Raw genomic sequence first — 12,764 nt, forward strand, 5'->3', positions numbered from 1 at the left:
ACTACACAGGGATGCCTGGGTGGTTCAGTCAGTTAAGCACCGGACTCTTGATTTCAGCTCAGGATGTGATCTCAGGGTCGTGAGATTGAGCCCTGTGTCCTAGGGCTCCTCTTGAGCATGGAGTCTGATTAAGATTCTCTCCCTCTCTCTCCCTCTACTCTTCCCCACCATTGCCACACATGGCCACTCTCTCTATATAAACAAACAAACAAATAAGCAAGAAAGCAAGCAAAGTTAAAAAAAAATCACTAAGTGTTTTGATACAGCCAAGGGAATTTGAGGACAAAAACAGATTTAAAAAATAGTTATGATAAAAGACAATTTAAGTCTAAAAAAGGTTATATTGTTAGAACTAATCGAAAAGTGCAACACATTATAAAGGTGGCTTCTCTTCTATTTGCTTTACTTCTATGTACAGAAAATCCTCAAAAGGAAGGGAAGGTTAGAAGTAAAAGCATTGTATTTCTTCTCAGTTGCCCTGGGGAGCTCCGTGTCTGTGCTGGGAGACCTGGGTTGACAACCTGAGTGTCAGTGATGCCAAGTCTGTGGGTTTAAGCCCGGCATGAGCTTCTTCATTTGCCTGTGGTTTAAAGAACCAGATATCCCCTGATCTCATCGCACTCATGTGGTTTCCTGTCCAAAGGAGTGGGGGTGACTTAGCCCAAACCCCTCGTTATTATCAGAGGGACAATGGGCTAGGCGTATTCTTCAGAGTCTGTATCTGGCAGCCAAAACCCAAATTATTTGATTTTTTTAATTGCTGGAAGATCTCAGCTCACATAAAGAAAAAGCTGGAATCCCACCCTCAATAATGATCTTTCAACTCCTAAGTTCCTCCGTGACACCAAAGGAAACTCATAGGCAGCCATTGACCCTTTTACTAATTTTCACATCCCCAGGTGCTCGGCCAGCTCTCTGCCTCGGCAAGTGATCAGCAGGTGCCACTTCTGGTCTAACAATCTCTCCCCTTCCAGACTCCGTCCCCTGGAGGGCCCTTCTGGCAATGTCTACAGGACCAATCTGTTCAACTGTTCTTGAGCCAGTGCAACAGTCTGCTGAGCTAATAGAAGATGAAGCTAGAACCCTAGTCACCCTTTGCTTTGCTCACTTTTCAGACTCCACTGTTTCTACCTGATTGCTTTCACTCAAGTTATTCTTCTCAACAGGAAAGCCATCCTTCTTTCTCCCCACTGACCCAAATCTGTGAGGTTCTACTCATACTCTACAGCTTCTATGACATCTGGTCTGACTTATACAATCCTCGGTGAACTCCTGCTACACAGAACTGCACCTCTTAGAGCTACAATATAAAAATGTATTATTAATTAACTAATTAATCAGATGTCTTCTAGACATTTCATTGGAGTGGGCTTCTATTCCTACATAGATTCTACACTTGATGCCCCTTCAGCAGCAAGAACAGTGCTGAGTCTCAAGTTGGTACTTACAAAATATCCCTTGACTGAGTGAAATGCTAAAATTTTCTAGAAAGGCTCTTTAGTATGGTGAACAAAGATATGGATTCTGAGGGACTCAGAAAGGTATGACTTGAATTTTCTGTCAATTACGAGTGTATAATCTTGCACAAATGTCTTTCTCAATCTCTCTGAGCTTAAGTTTCTTAATGGATGCTGGTACTGTTCATTGCCTCTGCAAAAGCAATCCATTTTTTGTTTTTCTTTTTCCTGATTTTTCTTAGTATCAGAGATTCCTTGTCTTGGGAAAAGAGGGCCCGGTTGTTGGTCTTGGAGGGTAGCTATACAACCCAATCTTGGTCAACAAGGTTTGGAATAAGTCTGTTGGGGTGTGTCTGGGGGAAATTTTTCCTTCCTGATAAGAGAGAGACATACAAAGAGAACCTCCCCTATCCTACGCCATCCTCTTCTACCAGACTTTGAGCATGGCTGTGTGAAGATGTGATGCCAGGAAATGTTCCCACCATATATCAACCAGAGAAGAAGGCCAAGAGGTTTGCAGAGATGCCAAACCAGAGCCCTGACTTCAGAGCACTCCCAAGTCAATGCTGGAAACTACCTACCTCTAGTTTTTGTTCTTATTGTTACCTGAGATCCTAAATAGTAAGTCTATATTATTCCTAAATGACACAGACTTTTGTGAAGAATAGATCAGACAATGTCTGTCAAGTGCTTAGCGTACTATCTTTCATACTGTGAGTGTTCGACAGAGTGGGTTAGTGGGTAAAATAGAGTACTTGTGGGTGGCCAGATTTGGAAGTTGTCTTCCCTCCTAGATTAGAGAAATTTTGGGGGCTCAGTATAAAAAAGAGAAGATGGTCACACATCAAACTATCAGAGGAAGCGTAAAAGGCAATATATGATTAGAAGCCAAAATGAGTGGCACCAATGGTAGGTGGTGTCGCAGGAAAGAGAGGAAGGGTTGATACATGTGTGTTAGGGGCCTCAGAGAAAGAACAAAGATAAATGAAAAAATTGAAGATTTGAAAGGGGAAAGCACTAAAATTACAGAAGTGGGAAGTGATGGCCATTCACTGGCTTCCTGAGATCTGCCCGGTGTGGTCAGTGTTGTAGGGGAAGGAGAGAGGGGGAAAGGCGACAGCATCTCACAGGGGGGCCTTGACACCAGAATGGGCTGAGATCTAATCTAAAGATATCTTACATAAACTCCTGAGAGGGGAAGTTGCTTGTGAAAACTGTGAAAGGAAAAAAAAATCCGAGAAATGTAGAAGAAGAAGAACTCAGATGGTGAGACCCCTACCAAGAAACCACTGCAAGAGCCCAATCAGTAGGTAAATTAGAAGAGCAGAGCTACTACCATTAGTAGTAGCTACCAGTCTTACCATTATAAGATAAATAAGATTAAGTCTCTCAATTAACTTCAAACAGTACTTACAACAGGTCTAGGTCAGATCACTTCTACCAAAGCTGAGAATGGTAGAACTGGCATGACTCTTACCAGCTTGTTTTCTTATCTTCTGGTGGTAAAGAGGATATAACATATATGCAATGTGACCTCAGCCATATAAGTAAAGTATGTGCAGAAATATGACTTGAAAGAAATGTGTCAAAATGTAAACAGTGATTGTAGTAACTTTATAGATGCTGGTCAATTTTTTTTTTAAACTTTAAAAGAATTCCCCACATTTTCCACAATAGGCATGCATTGTAATGAAATATATGATCAAAATATCTATATGGAGGTGTTTATTTTCTTCCCAGTAGCACTACAATGAAACATATCTAAAGAGAAATAAGACCGAAAACAAGAAAACAAGTAAGGTTCTAATATTCTAATCGGGAGATTACATGCATTGTGTTTTTTCTCTGAAGCACCTGTCCAAATGTGATTGAGTAGCTTTAACCACCGGGTCTTTGTCTCCCTGTATGCAGTAAGCACCATGAGTTCCGAAACCACGGTAGTCTTCCCCATGACTGAGATACGCACTTGGCTCAAATTAAGGTGCTCACTGTTTGCTGAATGACTTGCTCATGCTAAGCACGTTGCCATGTTATTTCTTTTCTCTTATCCACTTTGAATGAACAACCACTGGTGCTTCCAGAATTACCCTCTCCATGGGATTTGCTGGTAGATGGGAAATATACAAATGTATCCTCTCAAGAGCATCAGTAATGTCACCACTGAAATTATCCAAAGCACAGTACAATTGTAGGTCAAAAAGGAAGTCCCATTTTGACATAAAATGCCATCTAATAGTCTTACTTTACTAATGACTTTCCATTAAATATACTGAAACACTGTTTTTATAATGGATCATTAATATTAATTAGCCTGAGTATTACAGTAGCATGGTTCACCCTAGAAATTTAAGCAGCTGTTGCTATGAGCAAGACCCAAGGCATGTGAGAGTGGCCACCTCCGTGGTGTGAATTTGGGGTCATCTTGGCTAAGACATCATGCGGTATATACTTTTTGAAATATAATTATCAGAGAATAAATATCTTCTATTATTAGCAATAAAAGTCATCATGTTAATGGCTCTGGGAGAAATAATACATATTTCTAAATTCCTGCAAAAAAAGGCTTTTGACAGAGAAGGGAGAGGCGGTCAGGCCAGGAGTCTTGGGGTGTGTGAAGAGGATAAGAAAGGAACAAGAAGGTTTTGAATGAGAGTGAGCCAGGCCATAGAAAGGGACAATACCAGGATCCAGGGCAACAGAATGCAAACCTTATCTATTTTAAGATATTGCCCTGGGCCAGCCAGGAGTATGAGAAAGTTTGCACATGAAACAAGCTCTGTTAGGGAGTGTAACACTTCAGTCAGAGTATTTATCTTGTTGCCAAGTGATAATCCCAACATAGATTCCATAGTTGGTAGGCCGTGGGAACACATATCCAGTGTTCTGTGATTCAGCTGTGTAAGAAAACCAATAATCTTCCTAAAACCTGTCATGCCAAAAGCATGCAAAGAGAGATCACATTTGCAGAGCAGCCTCAGAATGCATCATGAATCATGAATTCACTCATCCTATACATCAGATGAAACTCTGTGTTTATAGTGATGCATTTCCTTCAAGGATCTAATGATACAACACCGGATTCATGTAACCACAATTGCATGCACCATTTGGCTCTCTGTTATCCTTGTGGATTATTTTTGGATAAGTGGATTATTTACATTACTTAACAAGTGCTAATTTAGTCTCTCTTTTATCTAGCATGTTCCCAGTGCATCTAGGCCAATGCTGTTTGCCTAATAAGAGTCACACATTTCAATGATAACTTTCATAAAACATACTGAGAAAGTAAAAAAATAAGACATGTCATAGAATATATTCCAAATCAGGATGTCAATTACTTTTGTTTTGTCCTCTTTATGAATTTCTGTATCTTTTTTTCATTAAGAGTAGATAAAAGACCAGACACCCGTTGACACTTTTTACTAAAATACGTAAATGATTCACACACAGGTTTCAGATTTGGTCCCATCTAAAATGACTAGGTGAATCTCTGATTTCTAGGAAGGAACTGTCAAAAGAAAAGAGTGTGAGCTGGGGGACAGTGATGCATTTTATCACAGGGTGAGACCAGAGCACCTAGTCTCCAAGTTAAAACAGCCTTATATAGACTTGTGTCAAAGTGAGAAGGATGGGGAAATGATAGCTCAGTTCTCTCTCTGTTAATTAGTCATCATTCATGGACATGGCGGACAGGAATATGGGAATGCAAATGGGATGCTTGGGTGAGAGTAGCAGGAGGGGAGGAAAGCAGACAACAGAGAAAAGGCTGCTGCAACTCTATCGCCAATCTTGACCTCTCCCCAGATCCTGAGCTAACCAAATGCAGCCTCCTAGCAGACAACCGCCCTTGACTGCCAATGGTCCATCATTCTCCACCTATTTCTCAACTACTTCCCATTCATCTATCAGTCATCCAAACCAAAATTGAAACAACATCTTCAATTCTTTTCCTTATATCCACATTCACATCTATCATTTAACAAGTCCCACTAATTTTAGTTTTAAAATATTTTTTGAGTTGATGAGCTCCTCTCTTCTCTCTCAAACTATTGCCCTTTGGTCTCCATCATCTCTGGTCTGATCTCTCAGTCTCTAGTGTAGTGTCTTGTCCCTTAAGTCATAAGCCTGCTATATTTACAATGTAATCTGACCTAGCTATGCCTCTTCTTAAAATTTTTCAGTGAGTCCCCAGTAAATATAAGATGTATATTTCAGAATTGGATTCATATGTCCAAGACCATCTGTGATCTGGCCCCTGCCTTTTTCTCTAATAACATCAATTTAAATATTGTAAAATAGTCTTTAATATCTAGTACATAATAGGTGCTCAAATTTGTTAGCACTTGTGATCAGCTCTATTACTGTACTTAGAACACTGGATTAAGTTCTATTTTTACATATTTGTTTCCCTGTAAAGTTTTTGAGAACAGAAGCTGTATATCTCAGTTTTTATACCCACAACTTTTGGTATAAGGTGTGCTCCCTGGGGATGCCTACTTAGTGTTTTTTGAACTAAACTGGAAACAAACTTTTGTATCCTAATTTTGATCCTCCTTAGCACTACTGAGATAGCCTCAAAATATGGGTCTTCCTTCTCTTCCTCCTTTGGTATGAAGATAGAAAACTTTATCTTTTGGGACAGGGAGCAGTTAAGGTTGAGTCTCATGAACTAATGTAAGATAAATATCGGGATCCCACTCTAAGAGTTCGGAGAACTTCAGGGGCAGGTGCTGAGATAGGACTCCATAAGCAGAGGAACAGAGACCTTGATCTTGCCTAGCTAGCTGTAATAGATACAAAGGGGTTAGACCTATAGCAGGGAAAATACCCCCTCTACTCCAGGGTTTGCATGAAGGTATCATAAGAGTTGAGGCCCCAGGAGCTATAAGCGGTGAGCAAGTATCAACCACTGAGAAAGGAGGCTAAGAGCTATGAGAAGATAGGGGTGGGGGTGGTTAAGACCACAACAGAAGAAGTCTACTTTGTGTCAATTTTCTAAGTTTTGTATTGAATACTTGCCTACAAACAGAAATACATAATTTTTAACGGAAAAAAAGTTGAAGATACTGCTAAACACCATGCTAGTAGTAGGGCTGCAAGAATATTGGCTCCAGGGAAAGAAATAATTTAAATGATTTATGTATTTGACATTGAATAGGTTAATGAGATCATAAAAAGATCAGAACATCTCAGATTTCCATCAGGTCAGGACTTGTGATGGTTTTGTGCGTGCCTGTGTGACATTTCATTCCAGATACTTAATCTATTCCTTTGGAGTGCTTGTTTATCTGAAGTCTGAGTCAAAGGAATGACTATCTCCAAAAGGATATAATTTTTCAGTGATTTTTGCTCTTCCCACTTTTCCAACACTATTTCAATCATATTTCTTGATTGTTTCAATATTTGTACCCATATGCTTGTTGCCTTAATATGAAAGTGATATTTCATTTTGTACCCAGGCAGGGTATAGTTCTGAGTAGAGTAATTTAAGTTTTCTATAATAATGACCTCTTGGAGTTCAGTGGCTCTTTGATTAATCAGAACTGTGTACTTCATTAGTCTTACATTTCATCAACTGATGCTAAGAAACCCAAATACATGGAGGGATAAAGAATAAATCCATACCATTTACTTGAGGAAAGTTCCAGATCTTTCCACAGCACTCAGGTATGTACATCTTTGTGACCCACTCACCCACTCCTAGGGTTACAAATGTTTAACTCTTACTTCATAACAAGTTCCTGTTTGCCTGAACATGAGTACATAAAGCTCATTTAAAAAATTTTTTTGAAAAACTTTACCATCAAGGAGGAACCTCTGGTCATCACACTATGTTAATGAAGAGTCATGTTGACTCTTCAATATGAAGCCTTAGCCTGACTCATATTGAAATTATATTGCATGATTTTCTAATACAGCATCATAATCTTGAAGTGTAAGATCCTCTTTTTTCTTAAATTAATATAGAAAGTTAAGCACATCCCTGCATTTTCAAAATTTCTGACAAAGTCATGTAAAATATAATAATGCTCATGAGTTCCATCAGCTCTGCACAAAATTATAAAGAGAGATATAAAAAGGGCCATATATTATATATGCAAGACTAAAGTATTGTTATAAATGAAATAATGTAAAGTGTAAGACAGAATGTCTAATAATAAATAATTGATATTATTACTATTATTATTTTTACTATTGAAATCTTTTTGGTAATTATCTCCGCTTGAGTATTATACTAACATCTGATAATAGTCATGTGATCGTGGGTAGGTGATTCTACTTCTTTGGCCTTCCTTTCCTTTACATTATAGTGGTCTCATACAAATTATGAAATATTTCAATGCATCTTATCTTATTATTTTCAGTGATTGTTTAAGTAGGTTAAATCATTGTTTTACAGCTGAGAAAACAGAACAGTAGTCAAGTGATTTGCCTCATTGTTGGTAAATATTAAACCCAAATGTTTTAGGTCAATGCTCTTTCCATGGACAATAGCTTCCATGTTCTTTTCAGTTTTTAAATGTATAATTCTAGGTTTCTGGAATTGTTTAAGGAGCTGTTAGGAACTCAAGGACAGAGACAATGTCCTATTCATTCTTGACTTGCCTAGTGCCTAGTGATGTCATTAGCAAATGGTAAGTCCTCAATCAGTGTGCTAAACTGGACCCTCCCTTGTCCAAGCTACCCATGATAAGGCATCATCCAGCATCCCACCTTACTAATGGCTAGGATTTGCTCTGTATCGGATGCTGTTAGAAAAGGGAGGGAGTGTAATTCCTTGATTGGCATCTCAATAAATTTTGTTTATAGGGAGGATGAAACGGTAAATGAAGTAGCAATCAATCATTTTTGGGTAAGAGGCAGGGGTGTTTGGTATTTAATGGGTGGCACAGTGATCTTGCTTTTGTCTGTACTTGAATAAAATTATGAAATGTGCAATTTTATCTCATTTTTTCATGGTCTCAGAGTAACTTGTCTGAGGTTGGTATCCCATGATAAAGTTTATGTCTAATAGGAGAACAAAATGACCTGGAAGTTTCATACTAGTTTCTGAGTGTCAAAAGCTGCTTTCTTTTTCTTTTCTTTTCTTTTTCTTTCCTTTCTGACTGCCAAACAGCACTCATTTGTGGAGGAACAGCTTCACATGAATGGAAAGATTGCAGAATGTGCTAAAGATATTACCAAGAAGATAGCGTCTCATCCATTAATTCAATGTGACTTGTTTAGTTCTTTTTAAGGGAAAGGCTAATTCCAGATATTGCTATACTTTCTAGGATGGTTGGTTAAACAATTGTATTGTATTTAATACATTAGGCTTTGGTTTATGGTGTCTTTTTGTAACTTATTTTTTAAATTGTAATTAGAACAGGTACAAAATTTTTCTTCTCAGATTTCTCCCTCCTTAAAAGAATTAGTTTTAACTTCCTTTAGCTAATTCTTTCAGTATTTTCCTCCATATCTCTCCTAAAATTGTTTTAGGAAGTAGCAATATAAGCATGGCCTTTAGAACTACACATGTGCACATTTCCCATCCTACCATATTCTAATATAGTAATACTAAATTATATTTAGGTCAAAATTCTCTGTTTTCATTATTATGATTATGTGCATGGAATTCATAGCTGGGCCATATTATATAATTGTACTTTCTGTACATTTTGCTTTCCTCACACTCTGAATAATCTTGTCTTTTAAAAATGTGTTTAGTTTTATATTAGTTATTACTAACTCAACACAAACCTCTATTCACTAGATAAATCTTAATACATTTAATGAGATAAGAAGCAGGAGGTATCACACTCTCAATTTCAGCTATCCTATAAAGTTCTGGTCATCAAAACTAGCATAAGAACAGAAGAACAGGGCAGCCCTGGTGGTCCAGTGGTTTAGCGCTGCCTACAGCCTGGGGCATGACCCTGGAGACCCGGGATCAAGTCCCACATCGGGTCCCTGCGTGGAGCCTGCTTCTCCCTCTGCCTGTGCCTCTGCCTCTCTCTCTCTCTCTCTCTCTCTCTCTCTCTGTCACTCTCTGTGTCTGTCATGAATAAATGGGTAAAATCTTAAGAAAAAAAAAGAACAGAAGAACAGATCAATGTAACAGAGTCAAAAGCCCAGAAATAAACCCAATAATATATAGTCAACTAATATTTGACAAAGGAGAAAAGATAGTCCCTTCAATAAATGGCACCGGAATAATAGGATACTTACACATAAGAGAATGAGGAAACTCTCTGAGGAAAGTCCATAGTATTTTAATAGGGATTGAATTGAACATGTAAATTGCCCTGGGTAGCATAAACATTTTCACAATATTAATTCTTCCAATTCATAAGCATGGAATATTTTTCCATATCTGTGTGTCTTCCTCAATTCCTTTCAGAAGTTTTCTGTAGTTTTTAGGGCATAGATCCTTAACTTATTTGGTTAGGTTTATTCCTAGGTATCTTATCTTTTTGGGTGCAATTGTAAATGGGATTGACTCCTTAATTTCTCTTTCTTCAGTCTCATTGTTAGTGTATAGGAACGCCACTGATTTCTGGGCATTGATTTCGTATCCTGCCACATTGCTGAATTGCTGTATGAGATCCAGCAATCTTAGGGTGGAGTCTTAGCCAGGGGAATACTGAAAAAGAAAACCAGAGCCGAGGGCATCACAATGCCAGATTTCAAGTTGTACTACAAAGCTGTGATCATCAAGACAGTGTGGTACTGGCACAAAAATAGACACATAGATCAACGGAACAGAATAGAGAGCCCAGAAATGGGCCCTCAACTCTATGGTCAACTAATATTCGACAAAGCAGGAAAGACTATCCACTGGAAAAAGAACAGTCTCTTCAATAAATGGTGCTGGTATAATTGGACAGCCATGTGCAGAAGAATGAAACTAGACCATTCTCTTACAACCACACACAAAGATAAACTCAAAATGGATGAAAGATCTATATGTGAGACAAGAATCCATCAAAATCCTAGAGGAGAACACAAGCAACACCCTTTCTGAACTTGGCCACAGCAACTTTTTGCAAGATACATCTATGAAGGCAAGGGAAACAAAAGCAAAAATGAACCATTGGGACTTCATCAAGATGAAAAGCTTCTTCACAGCAAAAGAAACCGTCAACAAAACAAAAAGACAACCTACAGAATGGGAGAAGATATTTGCAAATGATAGATAAAGGGCTAGTATCCAAGGTCTATAAAGAACTTATTAAACTCAACACCAAAGAAGCAAACAATCCAATCATGAAATGGGCAAAAGACATGAACAGATATTTCACAGAGGAAGACATAGACATGGCCAACAAGCACATGAGAAAATGCTCCGCATCACGTGCGCAGGGAAATACAAATCAAAACCACAATGAGATACCACCTCACACCAGTGAGAATGGTGAAAATTAACAAGACAGGAAACAACACATGTTGGAGAGGATGTGGGGAAAGGGGAACCCTCTTGCCCTGTTGGTGGGAATGTGAACTGGTACAGCCACTCTGGAAAACTGTGTGGAGGTTCCTCAAAGAGTTAAAAATAGAGCTACCCTATGACCCAGCAATTGCATTGCTGGGATTTACCCCAAAGGTACAGATGCAGTGAAACGCCGAGACACCTGCACCCCAATGTTCACAGCAGCAATGTCCACAATAGCCAAGCTGTGGAAGGAGCCTCGGTGTCCATTGAAGGATGACTGGATAAAGAAAATGTGGTCTATATATACAATGAAATATTACCCAGCCATTAGAAACGACGAATACCCACCATTTGCTTGGATGTGGATGGAACTGGAGGGTATTATGCTGAGTGAAGTAAGTCAATCGGAGAAGGACAAACATATGGTTTCACTCATATGGGGAATATAAGAAATAGTGAAAGGGATTATAGGGTAAAGGAGAAAAAATGAGTGGGAAAAATCAGAGAGGGTGACAAAACCTGAGAGACGCCTAACTCTGGGAAACGAACAAGGGGCAGTGGAAGGGAGGTGGGTGAGGGGTTGGGGTGACTGGGTGACGGGCACTGAGTGGGGCATTTGACGGGATGAACACTGGGTGTTATACTCTCTGTTGGCAAATCGAACTCCAATAAAAAATACAACAACAAAAAAGAATGAAATGACCCGTAGCTTACACCACTCACAAAAATTGACTTGAAATGGATTAAAGACTTAAATGGAAGACCTAAAACGATGAAACTCCTAAAAAAAAAATAGGAACAAAGCTCCTTGAGAAAGGTCTTGGTACTGATTTTTTGGATATGATACCTATAAGCACAAGCAATAAAATACAAAACAAATTGGACTACATCAAACTAAAAAGCATCTGTACAGCAAAAGAAACCATCAATGAAGTGGAAAGACAACCTTTAGAATGGGAAAAAGTATTGGCAAACCATATATCTGATAAGGGTTAATATCCAAAATATATAAAGAAGTAATGAAACTCAGTAGCAAAAAATCAAATAACCCAATTTTTAAAATGGGCAGAGGACCTGAATAGACATTTCTCCAAAGAAATATGTATAAAAGATATACTAAAGGCAGGTATGAAAGATGCTCAACATCACTTGTTCTTAGGGATGTGCAAATTAAAACTGCAGTGTGATATCACCCCCTGCCATCAAAAGAGAAGAGATAACAAGTGTTTGTGAGGTTGTGGAGAAAAGAAAGGGCGTCCTTGTACACTGTTGATGGGATTGTAAATTGGTGCAGCCTCTATGGATAGCAGTAAAGAGTTTCTCAAAAAATTAAAAATAGAGCTACCGTATGAACCAGCAATTCCACTTCTGGGAATATATCCAAAGGTAATGAAAACACTAACTCAAGAAGATATCCGCACCCCCATGTTCATAGTAGCATTATTTATAATAGGCAAGAAATGGAAACAATCTAAGTGTTTATTGATGGATGAATGGATAAATTGTGGTTTTGTATATGTGTATACACACACACACACACACGCTGGAATATTTAGTTAGCCATAAAAAATGAAGAATGGTAGGACCATTGCAACATGGATGGGCCCACAGGGCATTATGGTAAGTGAAATAAGTCAGATAGAAAAAGAGAAATAATATATTGTCTTACTTATATATGGAGTCTTAAAAAAAAAAAGAAAGAAAAACTCATAGGAAAAGATATCAGGCTTGTGTTTACCAGAGATCAGGAGTGAGGGGAAGAGGAATTGAAAAAAGGTGGTCAGAAGGCACAAACTTCCACTTACAATAACTGAGGACTAGATGAATGTACAACATGACATGTCATTAACACTGCCGTCTGATATATCAGAAAATTGGTTAGAGAGTAAATGCTA

At 38.4% G+C, this 12,764-nt stretch overlaps 1 long non-coding RNA gene across 3 annotated transcripts in view; it reads left to right on the forward strand.

Annotated features, from left to right (window-relative positions):
- Nucleotides 1–12,764, forward strand: part of LOC140630579 (uncharacterized) — a 54,787-nt gene that overhangs the window by 9,109 nt on the left and 32,914 nt on the right. The window lies entirely within an intron of this gene.

The sequence above is a fragment of the Canis lupus genome, chromosome 1 (assembly GCF_048164855.1).
Source record: "Canis lupus baileyi chromosome 1, mCanLup2.hap1, whole genome shotgun sequence".
In the NCBI taxonomy this organism is placed as follows: domain Eukaryota; kingdom Metazoa; phylum Chordata; class Mammalia; order Carnivora; family Canidae; genus Canis; species Canis lupus.